This window comes from Dermacentor andersoni, chromosome 9, assembly GCF_023375885.2.
Source record: "Dermacentor andersoni chromosome 9, qqDerAnde1_hic_scaffold, whole genome shotgun sequence".
NCBI classification, from domain to species: Eukaryota; Metazoa; Arthropoda; class Arachnida; order Ixodida; family Ixodidae; genus Dermacentor; species Dermacentor andersoni.
Window position 1 is genome coordinate 65,577,993 of NC_092822.1, and position 17,080 is coordinate 65,595,072.

Genomic DNA, 17,080 nt, shown 5'->3' on the forward strand with positions numbered 1-17,080 from the left:
GTATTCTTCATTCCCATCACTTGAAGATTTTCTTTACTTGTGGACTTGCTCAATGTTCCTAACAGCTGAAATGCCCCCGTGCCGGTGGCACATGTACGGGCAATATTTCTTGAAAGCACGGAAGCAGATAAATGGCAGGCATATATCACAATTTTTAGGGTGGACCTGCATGGATCTTCGTAAACCTCCCATGGACCTGCAGGAGGATCTCCTCCATTCTTGACTCACCACTGGCTGCAGCAAAGAGAGACCGGCAGGTACAACTTGATTTTGTCAAAGCAGTCTGTACAGTATAGAGAAAAAAAGTTAATGTAGTCACAGGAGCAGAAAGAGAAATGACAAATGTATTAACCTAACAGATAACCTATATAGTGCAGTGAAGGCTATGGTTTGTGTCAGCCAATCAGTAACGAGTGCCGACTGCGAATTCCAGAGAAAGGGGACGAGCTCGTCCATCTTGCACTAATTCTTTCATGAAGCTTTTGTCTGTCACAGTGTTGTGTGGGGGCCATCAGGGGTGCAAAGAAGGAGCTCTTCCTGTGGTTGGCTGACGTGACCTATGCCTTTCACTGCATAATTAGTAAAATAAGGTAGAGAGAAGCGCACCGCAAAGTTAGAGATACACTAAGCCATTAAACCTGTCAGGTGAAGTTGCTACGTTACTCTAGTGAAACAACAAATGCTGCTCCCTAGAAAAACTTCAGGTACAGCGAGCAAGAAAACAGCATAAATTTAAAGCACTGGCTGCAACGCTACGATCAGATTGGAACAAGAGTCCCCAACTGTGTCAGCATCATACAGTAACTACTTTCACATGGGTCCCTGCTTGTGGTGTTAATGACTTTGTCTAGTGCAGTAGTCAGCATAGATAGGGGCATGAAAGAAGGAAAAAGACCAGGAAGGAGCAACAAGTGAGAATTTTGAAAGTCAGTCATAAAGAACATAAAGGAAAGGCTCACGAGAAAAAGCATGAGCCCATGAGCCCCAAAGGAAAGCAGGGGCAGTATTAGAGGAGGTGGGCATTTTGAGGCTAACGGCCCGATGTGTTGTTCTCTGCTAGTTTCTTTTTTCCATTTCCCAATGGATGAAAGGCACATGAGCACCAGTGTCGTCAGATTAGGAGAAGTTACAGTTGAGAGTTGCGAAAAATATAGGGGTACTGATTGACTCACAGGACGTAGAATTTTATTTAGTGAATATGGTATCACAAGTTACTGTTAATAATTGTCTAATTAAAAGCCAGTCCGCATGTTGTACCTAGGTGATGTGTATAGTGCCGCATCTATTATTTAACAGTATATAAAAATGTCAGTTTGAGTAATAGGCTCATGCTGAAGGCGCTCCTGCTTTACAGACAGCAGACACTACAGTGACAACCAAACTATTAGAAATGGTAGCAACTTACTAAAATCATCTGTAAATAAGAACTCATTGCAAGCATGTGCAACCACAGTCAAGGAGCTTTTGCAAATGATAATTAACATGAAAAAATATATAGGAAAGCTAGTCACATCCCTAAGTGGACCAAAATGGTAAAATTGTGGGGTTACCAAATGCGAGTTTGGAAAATTCACATAACGTGCGGAAATAAAAGCCTCGACACAGCACATGATACATAGCACAGACATTTATGGAAGACCAACAGCATCCTTTCAGTTTCCAAGCTCGCCCTAGCCGTGCGCGAGAAGGTGACCCCGTTCCGTTTCTACTCACGACGCGGCGCTGCTGTCGCCGTTGGCCTGAAGCACTCGCACTCGGCAGCGGTTGCAGAGCCTTCTCCGCCGGCCTTTTCTGAGCTGTGATGTTGAAACTTCAGTTTCATGGTTAAAGAACTGTTTGGCCTGAGAGGTAAGGGTAAGTTAAAGAGCAGCCTAATGCAAAATCATGAAGAGCCGATCGTTTAATTTCTTTGCGCTTTGTTTACCGCACGCACTTCCGACGGTTACCCCGAACATCTTAGTATTTGTTAGCGTAACCCTTATTTGGAAGAATGCACAAAACAATAAGGAAAAGCTATAATTAGCTATGTTCTGTTCCGTTTCTAGACCAGAGCCGCGAAATTCTGCGCTCTGTTGCCGTCGCATGGAGCACCGCACAGACTAGAGCAGGGTTTTGCATGTTAATTATTAGAACGGTAATTCCAGTCAAGACAAACAAGCATTAAATGAAGACAAACTTATTAGAAAGCATGGTGGGAATATCTACAGAAGAAGAGCTTTTTTTTTGCAATGGCGGCCCTTTCTCTGTTTTCCAGCCTGTGATTCACGTCTCTTGCATAAAAATGCATGCGACTCTCAATGACGAAATGCCGGACCTGACATGTAAAAGTGGCCATGTGCTCTGCACATCAAAGTCGAGCAAGGTTTAGCAATTCCAGCTCGTCTAGCACGTCCCAAAAGATGTCCCCCCAAAAGGAACCTTCTCTTAAGGAAATAGAAACTGCTTTGTTTGCAGTATTTGTAAAATGTTTAGCATGTTTTTGGTGGGATGCTTTAGGTACCTTTGCTTGAAGCTCTTGTACACCGTAAGGTACGAGTCACTGCCAGAAACTGGCACTGGAGAGCTGATATTTTTCATACAGGAAGGACAAGTTGTGCACTTGGAGAATTTTCACACGACATATCTTTTTTTAATTGAAATGGATATTAGGAGATTTTGGTGCCTTAATGGCGGCACTAGTTACTCCTCGTAACTAAAAAAAAAAAAGCAAATATGCGCAAAAAGGGAGCATAATGACACAAATTATGGCACTCAGTAGAACACCAGATGAATAAAAACTATACAGTCTAACAGTACATTAATCGCAAAGTATTGTGCATGAGTTCAGTACACATTTGTATATCTAAAGATAGATATTTTGAATAGCCAAACACACCACACATGTAATTACACTGCAAGCACAGAACACAATCACACACAGCATAAAAATCACGATCACCACATAAATAAATCTTTAACCCAGAACAACACCCATATCGCTCATTTAGCTTATTAGGATGAACTGAAGCTTAACATTTCCCCAAAATGTTCGTGTCCTCGAAAAACTTCTTTAAAGCAAGAAGTGCTCTTTTCTGAGACTGCAGTTGGCCACGGACCAAATATCAAAAGCAACAAATTTGCTTGCAATACCCTTCGTTGTGGATCGTACTTAGTGCACTCGAGGAAGAGAAGAGAAGAGAAGAAGAGAAGGAAGGAAGAGAAGAGAAGAGAAGAGACGCATCTTCGTCTGGATGGCCACAAGAATACTGCGGACTAGAGGCACGTTTTATCCTGTATAAGAAGCGTCTCGTAAATGCAGTTCCAAGCCGCAGGCAGTGCACCAATGTTTTCAATTTCCTGTTTTCTCTTAGATTTTTCTGGGATTGATAGGCTTATACATGGGTCTATAAAGTACAACTCCGAGTTCTTACATTCCTGCTCAAACCAGGTAGGTTTGCTGAAACGATAGGAAATCTGTCTCAGGAGCAGACAGACTTCACTATGCAAAAGGCAAAGATTGATTGTTTCTGCGTTATTGTGCGCCCGATTTGCAGCTGCGTCTGCTGCAGTACTACCAGGAATATTGCAGTGCCCAGGTATCCACTCAAATGCAATTACGCGATTCACTGCGCTTGCTTTTGTATGTTCTTTAAGTGTCTCATACAATAGCAAAGTGTTCAAAGAATTTTTCTTATTGCTTTGTAGTAATGTGAGAGCGGCTTGCGAATCGCTAAAAATAACCCATTTTTGCAAATTGTTTTCTGATGTTATGAAGCGCAAGGCACACAGGATTGCGAACAGTTCTGCCACGGTGGCAGATGTCTCTCGGGATAATTTAAATGTCTGCTCTAGCGCCACGTGTGGAATGGCGAATGCTGAAGTCGAGGAATTTTTATGACACGGACCGTCTGTATATGCGTGGATGCACTGGGGATATAATGAGTAAATCTGGAAGGAATTCTTATGGCACGAACCGTCTGTATATGCGTGGATGTACTGGGGATATAATGAATAAATTTGGAAGCACACCGTTGGAAGCAAGCTCACCTGCATGAAATGGTCAAGTCCAAAATGCTCGAATTAACTTCTGAACCTGACTCGCCAGAAGTCAGTGACAGAGACCACATTTACTCCAAGGGAGAAGTGTATGATAGCATCTCATATTACTTTTCAGGCTTGACTTGAGCTTTCTGGACTCGATCAATTCATGCAGGCGAGCTTGCTTCCAATGGTGTGTTTCTCTCGTTCTTCAGTGCGTCTTGAACACCCACAAGCACAGCGCTCGGTGCACCTTCCAGACAGACCTCTCTTTAGAGGTGTGTAGAGACTAAGCAGTCGGAGTATTTGAGTAAAGTTCATACTTGAAAAAGTACAGCTCGCTACTTCGATCAGGTGGCGGCGACAATGGGAAGGGACCGCGCCGGTCAGGCTGGATGGATGTTACGAGCATCCCCTTTGAAACAGGGCGGTGGGTTGCGCCCCCAAGCTCTTGCTATTATACTGCTTAATGTCCTACATAGGTTAAATAAAAAAAAACACTATGAACTCCCACAACCAAATTTTCTGACCTCCTATTGTGAACTTTGCTTTTGTACGTCTCCGTTTTTCGTCGTTTCCCTACTTTTCTTCCACCAATCTTCCGATCGCCTCTTACTAATCTCTATTGAGGACACGTTTACTTTTCCCCTGCTCTTGAAACCCAAGGGCTTCAAGGAGGCCAGTGGTGCCTAAATCGATGTCTTCACATTCTAATAAAGCATGCTCCATCATTTCCCTAGCTTTACCGCAGCAAGCACATGCTTCTTCTTTCTTATATCTCGCTTTATAGGTGTGTGTTCTATGGCATCCTGATCTCGCTTCGAAAAGTAATGAGCTTCCCTTTGAGTTATCATAAATGTTTTCTTTCCTGATTTCGTTTTTTCCTCTTAAGTAGTTACTCATGGCAGGTTTCTTTTCCATTGCCGCCACCCATGAGATTAATTCAGCCTCTCTGACTTTCCGCTTGACCTTCTAGCTTTGTTGCTGTGTTGCCCACACCACAGGCCGCATACTTGCTGGTAAGCTTCCTAGTTCTTTTCCTCCACTGTGAATCAATGTTTTGCCTGTACACTCTCCCAGCCCATTTACTTTCTTCCGCATTCCTCAGCCGTTCTTCATACTCAATTTTACTGCGAGCTTCCCTCACTTCAAAACTAGTCCAGCCCATATCCCCCTGCACAGCTTCATTTGTAGTCTTCCCGTGAGCGCCCAATGCGAGGCGACCCACTGACCTTTGGTTCCCGTCAAGTCCTGATTGTACCCCTGATTTAAAGCAAACAACTGCATTTCCAAAAGTAAGTCCTGGAACCATTACACCTCTCCACATACCTTGGAGCACCTCGTACCTATTGTAACCCAATAGCGCTCTGTACTTTATTATGGCTGCATTTCTCTTTCCCTTTGCTGTTTTTTCCTGTGTTTTTATATATCTATTACCTTTGTTTATCCATATACCAAGGTATTCTCTTACCCGAGGTATTTCTTGGCCCTGTATTGCCACTGTCTGTTCACTGTTTTCAGTGAATACCATAACAGCAGATTTTCTAACACTAAATTTCAAACCTAAATTCTCACCTTCCTGTTCACAGATATTAGCCAGACGTTGCAAATCACTTTGCTTGTTAGCTAGCAACACAATGTCATCCGCATAAAATAAACCTGGAAGCTGCTACACTACTACTGTACCCGCCTGTTTGTATGAGAGATTAAACCCAAAATTACTTCCTTCTAGCGCCCTCTCCATGCTCACCATGTACGTCATAAACAGCAGTGGGGATAAAGGGCAGCCCTGTCTCAGTCCTGTCTCAGTCCCTTGTTGATATCAACTTTCTCCTCGCTCCTCATCCCTTCCCATTCAACGCAAATGGTATTTTCTAGCTAAACCTCTCTCAAAAGCTGTAGACAATCGTCACCTAAGCCTTCCCCTTTCAGAATACCCCACAAAATGTTGCAATCTACGTTGTCTTACGCTCCTGTAATGTCTAAAAAGACCACATATAACAGCCTGCTTTCTTCTCTCGATATTTTAATACACTGAGTGAGAACAAATAAGTTACCATCCAAACGCCTACCTATTGTGAAGCCATTCTGAAGTACTCCCAAAATTCCATTAATCTCTGCCCACATTTGCAGCTTTAATTTGATTGCCCGCATTGCTAGCCTGTATACTACCAATGTAATGGTCAGCAGTCGACACGAGTGAATTCTATCTTTCTCCCCCTTACCTTGATAAATTAAATTCATTCTACTTTGTCGCCAGCTGTCTGGTATTCGTCCATCTTTGAAAGTTTTTTTCCACTGTTTTCACCAGAGCTTCCTTGCTTTTTGATCCTAGTTCATTAATCAGCCTAACAGGAATTTCGTCTAGGCCTGTGGCTGTGCGCTTAGGAATTTTCTCTTCGGCTTTCTTCCAGTTGAAATTTGTCAGCACCAGCTCCTTTTCCATCTGGTTCTCTTTCATGCTTTTTTATTCAAATACAACCTCGTCGTTGCCTTGGAAAGATTCGGCTGTTATTTTTTGGATGTCATTTAATGCCGCTTCACCTTCTAATTTGTTTCCATCTTTGTCTAGGATATGTTGTTGTATTGTTGTTGACTTCCTGCCTAATAATATTGTGGTTCCAAAATATTCTAGGTGCGGCCTTTTTTCTCTCACGTACTTCTGACAACCAACATTCACTTTCACTTTTTATTTTTGCTTGCATCAGTATTTGAACTATAGACTTTTTCTCCCGGTATATTTCCCATTTACTGGCTACTTCATCCTGCGGCAATTGCGCATCCTTTGCCTGCCCGTGCTCTCAGGATGCTTTCTGTCGTTCGGCGATCGCTTCTCGTATCTCCCTGTTCCACCAGCTTTTCTGTTTCTTTTTTCCTTTTAAACGAACATTTTGTTTCTCTTTCTGTCGTTACTACACTTAGAAGCTCTCTATATTCCTACTCTTTACTTGGCCATTTACCAATTTATTCCTCGACTCTAGTGACTATATTTGTTATTTGTTCAGCGTTCGAATTTGGACTGGCCATTTTGCACTCCTTGCTCTCTTTCCCAACTACATATCAAAAAAAAAAATTAAGTTATGGGGTTTTACGTGCCAAAACCACTTTCTGATTATGAGGCACGCCGTAGTGGAGGACTCCGGAAATTTCGACCACCTGGGGTTCTATAACGTGCACCTAAATCTAAGTACACGGGTGTTTTCACATTTCGCCCCCATCGAAATGCGGCCGCCGTGGCCGGGATTCGATCCCGCGACCTCGTGCTCAGCAGCCTAACACCATAGCCACTGAGCAACCACGGCGGGTCAACTACATATCACATTTTGAAAATTATACGTTTATGGTCAGTCCCTATGCTGCTAAACCCTTCCTCATGAATGACCATTTCTCTCAACTTATCATGAATTCCTTCTGTCATCAGACAGTAATCAATGGTTGATTGCCAGTTTCCCACTTCACACGTAATCTGCCCTTCACACTTAGGCCCTGTATTCACGATCATGAGGTTATGTTGCTCGCAAAGGTCTAGCACTGACTTCCCGTTATTGTCGGTATAGCCATCTAAATCCTGTATGTGGGCATTCATGTCACCTAATAGGACAATCTCAGCACCATTCCCGAAACCCTTTATATCAGCGCTTATACATTCCATTAACTCTTTATTCTTCTCTGTGCAATTTTTCCAGTCCACAAATACGTAATGCCCAGCCAAGTTTTTTTCCCGCTCAGTGTGCCTGATAACCAAAGATGGTCTTGACATTTTGAATTTACTCTTTTCCATTTGGCTCTCTGATGCATGAGCATTCCGACTCCCCCTCCCTTTCTTTCCGACTTAGTTCTGTTGCACCCTTCCCATACATAATTCTCAATAACTGGCGGCTCTTCCGAGCCTATGGTGCGTTTCTGTAACCGCATACACCCCTATTTGTTCTAAGAGCGTGACAAGCGCCACTGCGTGGCAGGAACCAGAAGAGCGATACTCTGTGCACTGCAGCTTTCAAACTGAAAGGAATCTAAATAACGCTGGTCATGGGTGCGCCGAAAGCTATGGATTGCGTCAGCCAATGAGGAACGAGAATCGGCCACACATCTCCAAACAATGCTCTGAAAAAGGAGGAGAGCACGCCTATTGTCCGCCACTAATCCATCCGCTAGAGGGGCAAATGCGGGGGGGGGGTGTTAGGTAGCTTTACTAGTACAGTACGGGTTACTAGTACGGGTCGGCCGGACGGTAGTGCAATGCCAGGCTGACCCACAGCAGAGGTGAAGCAGGCGTTAACACACATATGTGGGCCTCTCCCGAAGATTTCAAAGGGTGTGTTACAGGTTTCTGAGCCCATAGGGGTATGTGCCATTGAGCTTCGACTCTTTCTGCACTATCACCACGATCGGCCCACATGATGATTTTTTCTGTTGACGGATGACGAAAAAACTATGTAAGGTTAGCCATATACAGCTTTCGCTGTAAAAGGCAGCAAAATATTGACTGCCAAATAGATTGATTTGTTAGCACTTTAGGAATGTGTGTGAGGAGTGGTGGTGTAGGTGGGGAAAGGGGGGGGGGGGCCTGTCGGGCCTCTCCCTGGGTACTCTACACCCTGGGCAGCTTAGTAATGGCGCGCATTCGAGCTAACGCTCGGTGAGTAATTGGAGAATTCCAAGCGTATTCATTCTTGGCAAGTCCTTTGCCATGTGCTCAAAAAAATTCCCTCCATTGCTTAAAAGAGCAAGAAACTTTGGTCTTGGGTACCATAATCTGCTCCTGTCTTGGCCTTGCAACAGTGTGTACAGGAGATCATCTTTGTTGCACGATGTTGTTACAAGCCTTTCGCAGGACTCTCAACCAAAATCTGTTATTAACTTAGCAATGTAGCCACCAACATATGACAAGCCCGAGTAAGTCACTGACTTTGCTGTCATATCATAAGAAGCCAACAAACACTGACACCAAGGACAACATAGGGGACATTACTTGCGCTTAATAAATGGAACAAAGGAACGATAAATAAATGGAAATTAAAGTGGATGAAAAAACAATTTGCCACAGGTGGGAACCGAACCCACAACCTTCACATTTCGCTTGCGATGCTCTATCAATTCAGCTACCACGGCGCCGTTTTCCCATCCACTTTCTTGGGGCATTTATGTGTCCTAGTAGTACCCTGGGAGTGTTAGCCAGCGCCACCACTAACAGACCTTGGTGGTGGACGTGGAATGTCCTTCTTGCTGCAGGTGTCACGAGAACGTGACCTTTTTGATCACGTGATCACCCAAAAAGATCACGTTCTCGTGACGCCTGTGGCAAAAAGGACACTCCACGTCTGCCGCCAAGGTCTGCGAGTCTGCCATGATTCTCCCGACCGAAGCATGATGTTTGCTTTTGCGATAGAATACGGTGTGTTGTTCTTCCATTGCGAGCTTTTTTAGTAGCTTCTGGCTTTTGGAACGGTGATATGAAACTTGAGTGAAACTTTGAGATCACAGAGGGGTATTGGCTTGCTCTCTGGCCATCGTTTGTAGTTTGCGTACTGATGCTTTTAGTGCGTTCATAGAGGCAGTCTGACAGGTTGCATTCCACAGGCAGCGATTCAAGCGGCTCAGCTTTTCGCTTGGTTTGTTTTGGAACAGGGACAGCCCGAGCAGCAAGGTCGTTGCAAGGTATCTTCTTTTTTTTTTTTTTGTGGGAGGCGTCAGGTAGATCGGACAGCCTTCGAAAACCGTGGGGACAGCGCCAGGCAAGTTTCTTAATGCGGCACTCTGGAGCGTAGTCGGTCGAAAGAAAGTGTAGCATACACACGACTGTAGACAGCGACTTATCGTTGATAGTTCAATCCTTCCTTGCAATATGTTTTTTTTTTTTCCATTTGGCGCACAACTGAGCAAGCTCAACAGCAAGCTTATTATAGACCCTAATATCTAGACTGCTAGATTCAATGCTTTCCGACTAAGTGCTTACAGTACATTCACGCTAATGATTATGAATCTCCTACCGTTCTTGTTACTTCAGGCGGACCACAAGGAGTGGTTTTGGGCCCATTACTATTTCTTATTAATATTAGCGACTTACCTGTCGGGATTAACTCTAAAATTAAACTCTTTGCTGATGACTGTGAGCTTTATTGTGTAAGTAATAACCAACAGGACATTTCTATTTTGCAATCCGACATTGACGCTACTTCTAACTGGTGCAACAAGTGGCTTATGAAACTAAATACTTCAAAATGTAAGGCCATGACAGTAATGCATCCCAATAAAGTTAATTATAACTTTGCTCATACCCTTAATAACTCTTCTTTAACTTGCGTTACTAGTTACCGCTATCTTGGAGTGCATATAACTCACAACCTCTCTTGGAATATACACGTTGAACATGTAATTAACAACACTAATCGCATGCTAGGATTTCTATGGCGTAATTTTTCTTCCGTTCCCTCCAATATAAAGATTAAATTATACACAACCCTGCTTAGATGGAAATTAGAATATACTTGCTCTATCTGCGACCCATCTAGCTCCGCATTAATCACCGCCCTTGAATCTGTTAATTCAGAACCGTGCTGCCCGATATGGGATATCTGTAATTATGTTTGCTACGCCAGCCTCTCTTCAATGAAATCTAATTTAGGTCTACTGTCACTTCGGTCACACCGCAAGTGCTTCCGCTTAAACCTTTATTTTTTACACAAAATTTTTTACGCTAAACCAACACTTAAAAACGAGCTTTTCCTCCCTACAGATTACGTGTCCTCACAGATCGATCATGAACTCAAGGTTAAGATTCCTTTATGTCGCACTAACACTTGCCATGCGTCTTTTTTTATAACAAACAAGCAGTGACTGGGACCACCTTCCCGCTTCCATCGCTGGAATCGAAGACCCTGCCGCCTTTAAAGTTGAGATTAAGAATTTATTGTTAGAACACTCCTCTCTGTAATGGCCTCTGGTCCTGAGAGTATGAAAATAAATAAAGTCTCCGTCACTTGGAAACTGATGAAATGACACGCCTGGGCATTTCCCAGAGCGGAAGCAGCAAAAGGGCATGCAGCAGTACACCATTCGGATGCCGATCAGTCCTCGTGCACCAATTTTCACACAAACCACCCTGAAAAATTTTAACAACACAATCAGCAATCGATTGAACAAACTACACAAATTAAGTCCTAAAACCACTATACTTACTAGGTAGAACGTGGTAGCAGCGAATGTGTGCATTGATGTCCGGTGAATGTTTGCAGTAACTCCAAAGCATGTGCGTTGAACCTTGTCTGTCCATTTTCGCCGGCTGGAGGCAAGGTGCCTGCCATAGAATGAAGAACAAACTTTAGAGCAGGGAAACTGTACCTTCCGCAGTGGTACGAAAATAAGCACCGGCAGCGCATGGAATTTACCGGGGCGGACGCCAGATGGCGCAGCTCAACCAGAGAGCGTAGAGTTACTGTATATCCTACCAAAGGTAACTTTTGTCGTCGCACATGGCGGTCTGGTAGCGAGCAACAATCAGCAGCGCAAGCAAACTGCACAGTGCCCCACCGGTTTGCATCAACAGTCGCCGTAACTTGCATTTATCGAGTGACACAGGCATCTGCTGCCGCAGCCAACACAGTGACATGGACTACCGGCATTTTAGCGTAACCTCCTTTCCAACCTGCACATTTCTTTTTGTTCTTTCGCGTGCCACTAATGTGTAACTCACACTTGGTGCCCAACATTCTCAATATGGGCATGATCGGTTTTGTGGGCATCACCCTTTTGCAGCCACTTTTGCAGAGGCCTTTCCACCCATGTGGCTATCAACTTCATACACTTCGGACCATGTAATCACATATGCTGGTCTCCATTCACGCCACATCACGACCGATGAAGGCCCAGAAGCGTAATTTGCCCACGGCTGCAGCAGGAGAAGTCGAACGGGGAGCACCTATTACAGGTGTGTGTAAATTGGGAATCTTTGTCGCTGTGTGGACTGCAGGAGCAGATGGTTACCTCGATAGACTGTTGCCCAATGCAGCTGACGAGGTTGCCACATCCAAGAAACATGACACGGCGACCATGATCAAATGGGACTTGGCATTCAATCACCACATAAGGTTCAGACAATACACTGTACATTGGCCAAGATCCACATGACAACAGTGAGCATACACGCACAGGGGTCGCTTACGGCACGTTCAACCGTCTGACTGCAAGCACAGCGCTTGCCTTCGTCGCACATGGTGGTCTGGTAAGAAGCGACAACACGCACTGCAAGCAGATTGGACAGTGTCCTACCTGTTTGTATCGACAGTCGCCATAACTTGCATTGCGAATCAATTGGGTGACACAGGCATCTGCTGCCATAGCCAACACAGCCACATGACCTACCCAGCATGTTAGCCTTACCTCCTTTCCAACCTGCACATTTCTTTTTGTTCTTTCGGTGACCACTAACGTGTCGCTCACACTTGGTGCCCCACCTGCTCTCAGTATGGACATGGTCTGTTTTGTGGGAATCACCATTTTGCAGCCACTTTTTCAGGCCTTTCTACCCATGTGGATATCAACTTCATATGCTTCAGACTACAGGATAGTCTCTGTTGATGCCAAATCATGGCTGAGGAAGGCCACAAGCAACATTTGCACATGGCTGCGGCAGGAAAGGACGGAACGGGGAGCACCAATTACAGTGTGTGTGTAAATTCGGAGTCGATGTCACTGTGCGGACTGCAGGAGCAGGAGCTTGCCTCGAGAGACTGTTTCCCAATGCAACTGACCAGGCTCTCACATGTGAGAACTGTGACGGTGACGAGAACCAAGTTGGACATCAGCGAAACCAGATTCTGCAATCCCTTCAATGTAGCTTGCGCAAAAACACAGGCTGTCGAGCAAGAATAGCAATCCTGAACGAGACTAGGAATTAAATATGGGAATGAGAAAGCTTGCATTCAAAAAAGAAGCCACTCTACCTTGCAAGCACTGAAAGCCGAAAACATTAATAAAAGTTAAATGCTACATAGCACACGGTGCAAAGGTTAATGCAAAACACACGCCAATGCCACATCAGCTATTTCAGGAGAGGAATCGCACATGGCAAGTACACTAGAAAATACTGCTACAGATATGCTATGCTACTATACAGTGACTGGTATTCATCATCATCATCATCATCATCATCATCAGCCTGGTTATGCCCACTGCAGGGCAAAGGCCTCTCCCATTCTTCTCCAACTACCCCGGTCATGTACTAATTGTGTCCATGTTGTCCCTGCAAACTTCTTAATCTCATTCGCCCACCTAACTTTCTGCCGCCCCCTGCTACGTTTCCCTTCCCTTGGAATCCAGTGCATAACCCTTAATGACCATTGGTTATCTTCCCTCCTCATTACATGTCCTGCCCATGCCCATTTCTTTTTCTTAATTTCAACTAAGATGTCATTAACTCGCATTGTTCCCTCACCCAATCTGCTCTTTTCTTATCCCTTAACGTTACATTCATCATTCTTCTTTCCATAGCTCGTTGCGTCGTCCTCAATTTAAGTAGAACCCTTTTCGTAAGCCTTCAGGTTTCTGCCCCCTACGTGAGTACTGGTAAGACATAGCTGTTATACACTTTTCTCTTGAGGGATAATGGCAACCTGCTGTTCATGATCTGAGAAAGCCTGCCAAACGCACCCCAGCCCATTCTTATTCTTCTGATTATTTCAGTCTCATGACTGGTATTAAGTATGAGCAAAGAATCGGTCAACCTTTAATGTTTGGATGAGGAAGAGGAATGATCTCTAACAAGAATGTAGAATGAAAAAGCTTGCATTCATTGAAAAAAAAAATTATACTTGGCACAAATGGTATTTGACAAGGCCAGGAAGCTCATTAAGAAAGCGCAAAGTGATGGAACTCTTTTGGCCAGTGTCATCTGTGCTTGTTCAGAGGTTGCAGGTACATATGAAAACACAGAATTTTTGTTGTTGAGGTACCTGGATGACTTGGCCAATATCCGTGTTGGTGGAATGATGGCGGAGGCTCTTTTCACTCTTGACACAGTCGTCCGCAGACGTTATATCTCATCCAAATTCCTCTGCATGCGCTTCTTTGTTCGTGGCGTAAAGCCTCGCGAATTCGGCTCCAGCCCCTTCCTGTTGGTGTAGATGGGGGCTCCCATGATGACCAAGATGTGCTTGGCACAGACTCTTGGGGCAGAACAGTGACACATGAGATACAGCAGAGATTAACCAAACTCATGTAGTGTATTCTTTTATGTTCGAACCAATTATACTGAACTGTAAATATGAAAAATTTTCATGTCATCTGCTACAAACAAATGACATGTACCTCAAGACTAGCAAGTCAATACAGTATATATCAAGCATATTTATTTCTGAACCAGGTGTTGTTTACCTTGTAGTAGCAGCCAAAGTCCACACAATGGCCTTGTAGCGGGCAGCAGCTTCTGTTTAGTGCATGGAGTGTGTTTCTTTATCCTGGTGCCATCCTCATTATTGCATGTCTGCAACAGAAATTTTGACTGCATCAGAAATTGAATAAGCACAATATTGAAATATGAAATGTGAAAACGTGTGACATGTGGATTGTAATTGTTTGTGACTACAGAACACACGCAAATGTACACTGCTTGTTCTAGGGTGCTTAAGCGGCATGGTAAATAAGTATTGCTACTCTTCATAAAATTGATGTCTGCCTAACTACAACGCATGTCAACAGCTTAAGTATTAAGATCACAAATGAGAACATTTGTGCACATTTTATACACTAGAATAGATCATACTGCTGGTTTCACAAGCAAATGCATGAAAGACATGAAGCTATTAGAAATGATGCATTCTTTTTCTGCATGAACGTGATGCACCGCTTCACTACTGCAAAAGCAAATGTCCTCAGGTAAACCAAATTGAACAGAAAGAACATTTGGAACCAACAGGTACGAAATATGGGTGAATTATCATGCGTGCAACTGCTTAATACATTAAATTCAGTCCTTTAGGTTCAGTTATCAAAGGGTTATTCGGTTCGGTGGACGAAAGGAGTTGCCGGCGGGCTAGAAAAAAATATATATATTGATAAGGCTACTCAATCACCCATGGCTACGGCTACAACGAGATAAAAAATGTGACGCGCGTTCCGATATCGCTTTCTCTTTCGTGAATGTGTGTATAATGATGGCCTCGCAACTAAAAGGTAACAGCTATACGGAGGATCCTGACTGCCCGTATTTAATGCAGCATCTAGTTCGTTGACTTGTCTCCGCCTGTAAGTTAACGAGAGCAATATTACATAAGGATTCAGGCAGCGATATTAAACGACTCACCGGTACTGCTGTACTCAGTCGCAGAATACCGTTCACGTTTCGATGCAGGCGTATGGCTCACGACCGAAACCTAGCTTTCGGGCTTGACATGTTCGGGCAAACACGTCACTACACCACAGAACACCTATGACTTCACCACAAGTTAAATAACACGAGACATCGAAGCGCAATAAACTAGTTTTAGCAACAAAGAACAACGAATGAATCCGTGCCGCCGTGCACTCGAAAATACCGGTAAAAATTTTAAATCCAAGCCAGAGAACACGTGGAAGATCGATGACGCTGAACGCTATTTGCGTTTATAACGACAAGAAAACGATAAAGTTACTAATAAAGAGTACAACATCTAATTAGGAATGATAATGTTGTATTCTTTCATATGTAATAAAAGTTGTTCGGTAATTGTAAAACAAAGCTCGTAGAATAAAGCTTGTGAGATAAAATGGATGGATGGGCGGATGGATGTTATGAGCGTCCCCTTTGGGACGGGGCGGTGGGTTGCGCCACCAAGCCCTTGCTATTATACTGCTTAAAGGGACACTAAAGTGAAAAATGATTTCTTCTGCATCAGTAAATTACCGTTCTACAACACCAAAAACACCACTCTTGCAACGTTAAGACGTTTGGTAAGCCAGAAAAAGCGCAATAACGAAATACGGGTTGCAACGCCTACTTAATTGATTGATTGATTGAAAACTTTATTGTTCCACCGAGCTGGGGCGCCCGCCTCTTAACGTACACGTAGGTATGGGGGGAGGACGAAGCAGTCCCCGCGCGTTGAGGACGGCGAGTCTTCACGGCCTCAACGGCCAGGCGGATTGCTCGACGCTGGTCGTCTTCAGCCTCGTTCTGGAGCAAGGCCTCCTAGGCTTCTCTACTGTCAATGTTTTCCTTGGCCCCTGGGGAGCCAGCACACTCCCATATTATATGGTCTACTTAATGCCTACTTAAGTTCCCGCACCTGGGGGCTGTGACCTCATATATTTTGATGGCATCTTCTAGGGCCTACTAAGTATATATAGCGATACAGATTGATTACATTGTGTTCTAAAGGAACCAAATATTAAACATGGCAAGTTTCGGGAACCTTTATTCAGTTAACGCGGCCCAAATGCGAAAACATACTTTGGAATCCCTGACGTCACGCTGACGTCCCAGCGCTTGGGTTTCGGCGCGAAATTCAAATACTGATACTTGGACCTTCATTTTCTCACCTAATAATCAAACTATTTTTTTTAAATGACTGCCTGCAGGGTTCTCAAACAATGCTTCATTAGTCTAAACTGATTTATTGTTTCGCTTAAGCGTCCCTTTAATGTCCTACCTAGGTTAAAAAAAAAAAACAATATGAACTCCCACAACCAAATTTTCTGACCCCCTATTGCGAACTTTGCTTTTGTACGTCTCCGTTTTTTGTCGTTTCCCTACTTTTCTTCCACCAATCTTCCAATCACATCTTACTAATCTCTAATGAGGACATGTTTACTTTTCCCCTGCTCTCGCTAAACCCAAGGGCTTCAAGGAGGCCAGTGGTGTGCTAAATCGACCGCTGGGCAGATGTCTTCACACTAACAAAACGTGCTCCATCGTTTCCCTAGTTTTACTACAACAAGAATTAACTTCTATGGCAACAAGCCCATGCTTCTTCTTCCTTCTTATATCTCGCTTTATAGGTGCGTGTTCTAAGGCATCCTGATCCCGCTTCGAAAAGTAATGAGCTTCCCTTTGAGCCTGGCCGCGCTACTTAGAGTACAGTCAGTACAG

At 44.0% G+C, this 17,080-nt stretch overlaps 1 long non-coding RNA gene across 1 annotated transcript; it reads right to left on the reverse strand.

The window, feature by feature from the left end:
* Positions 1-9,391: 9,391 nt before the first annotated feature.
* Positions 9,392-14,523, reverse strand: LOC126528190 (uncharacterized). The gene is made up of 4 exons (XR_007598901.3): positions 14,389-14,523; positions 13,968-14,180; positions 11,197-11,314; positions 9,392-11,119 (listed from the first exon to the last, which is right to left on the reverse strand). It is a non-coding gene; the product is annotated as an uncharacterized lncRNA (long non-coding RNA).
* Between the last annotated feature and the right edge of the window lie 2,557 nt (positions 14,524-17,080).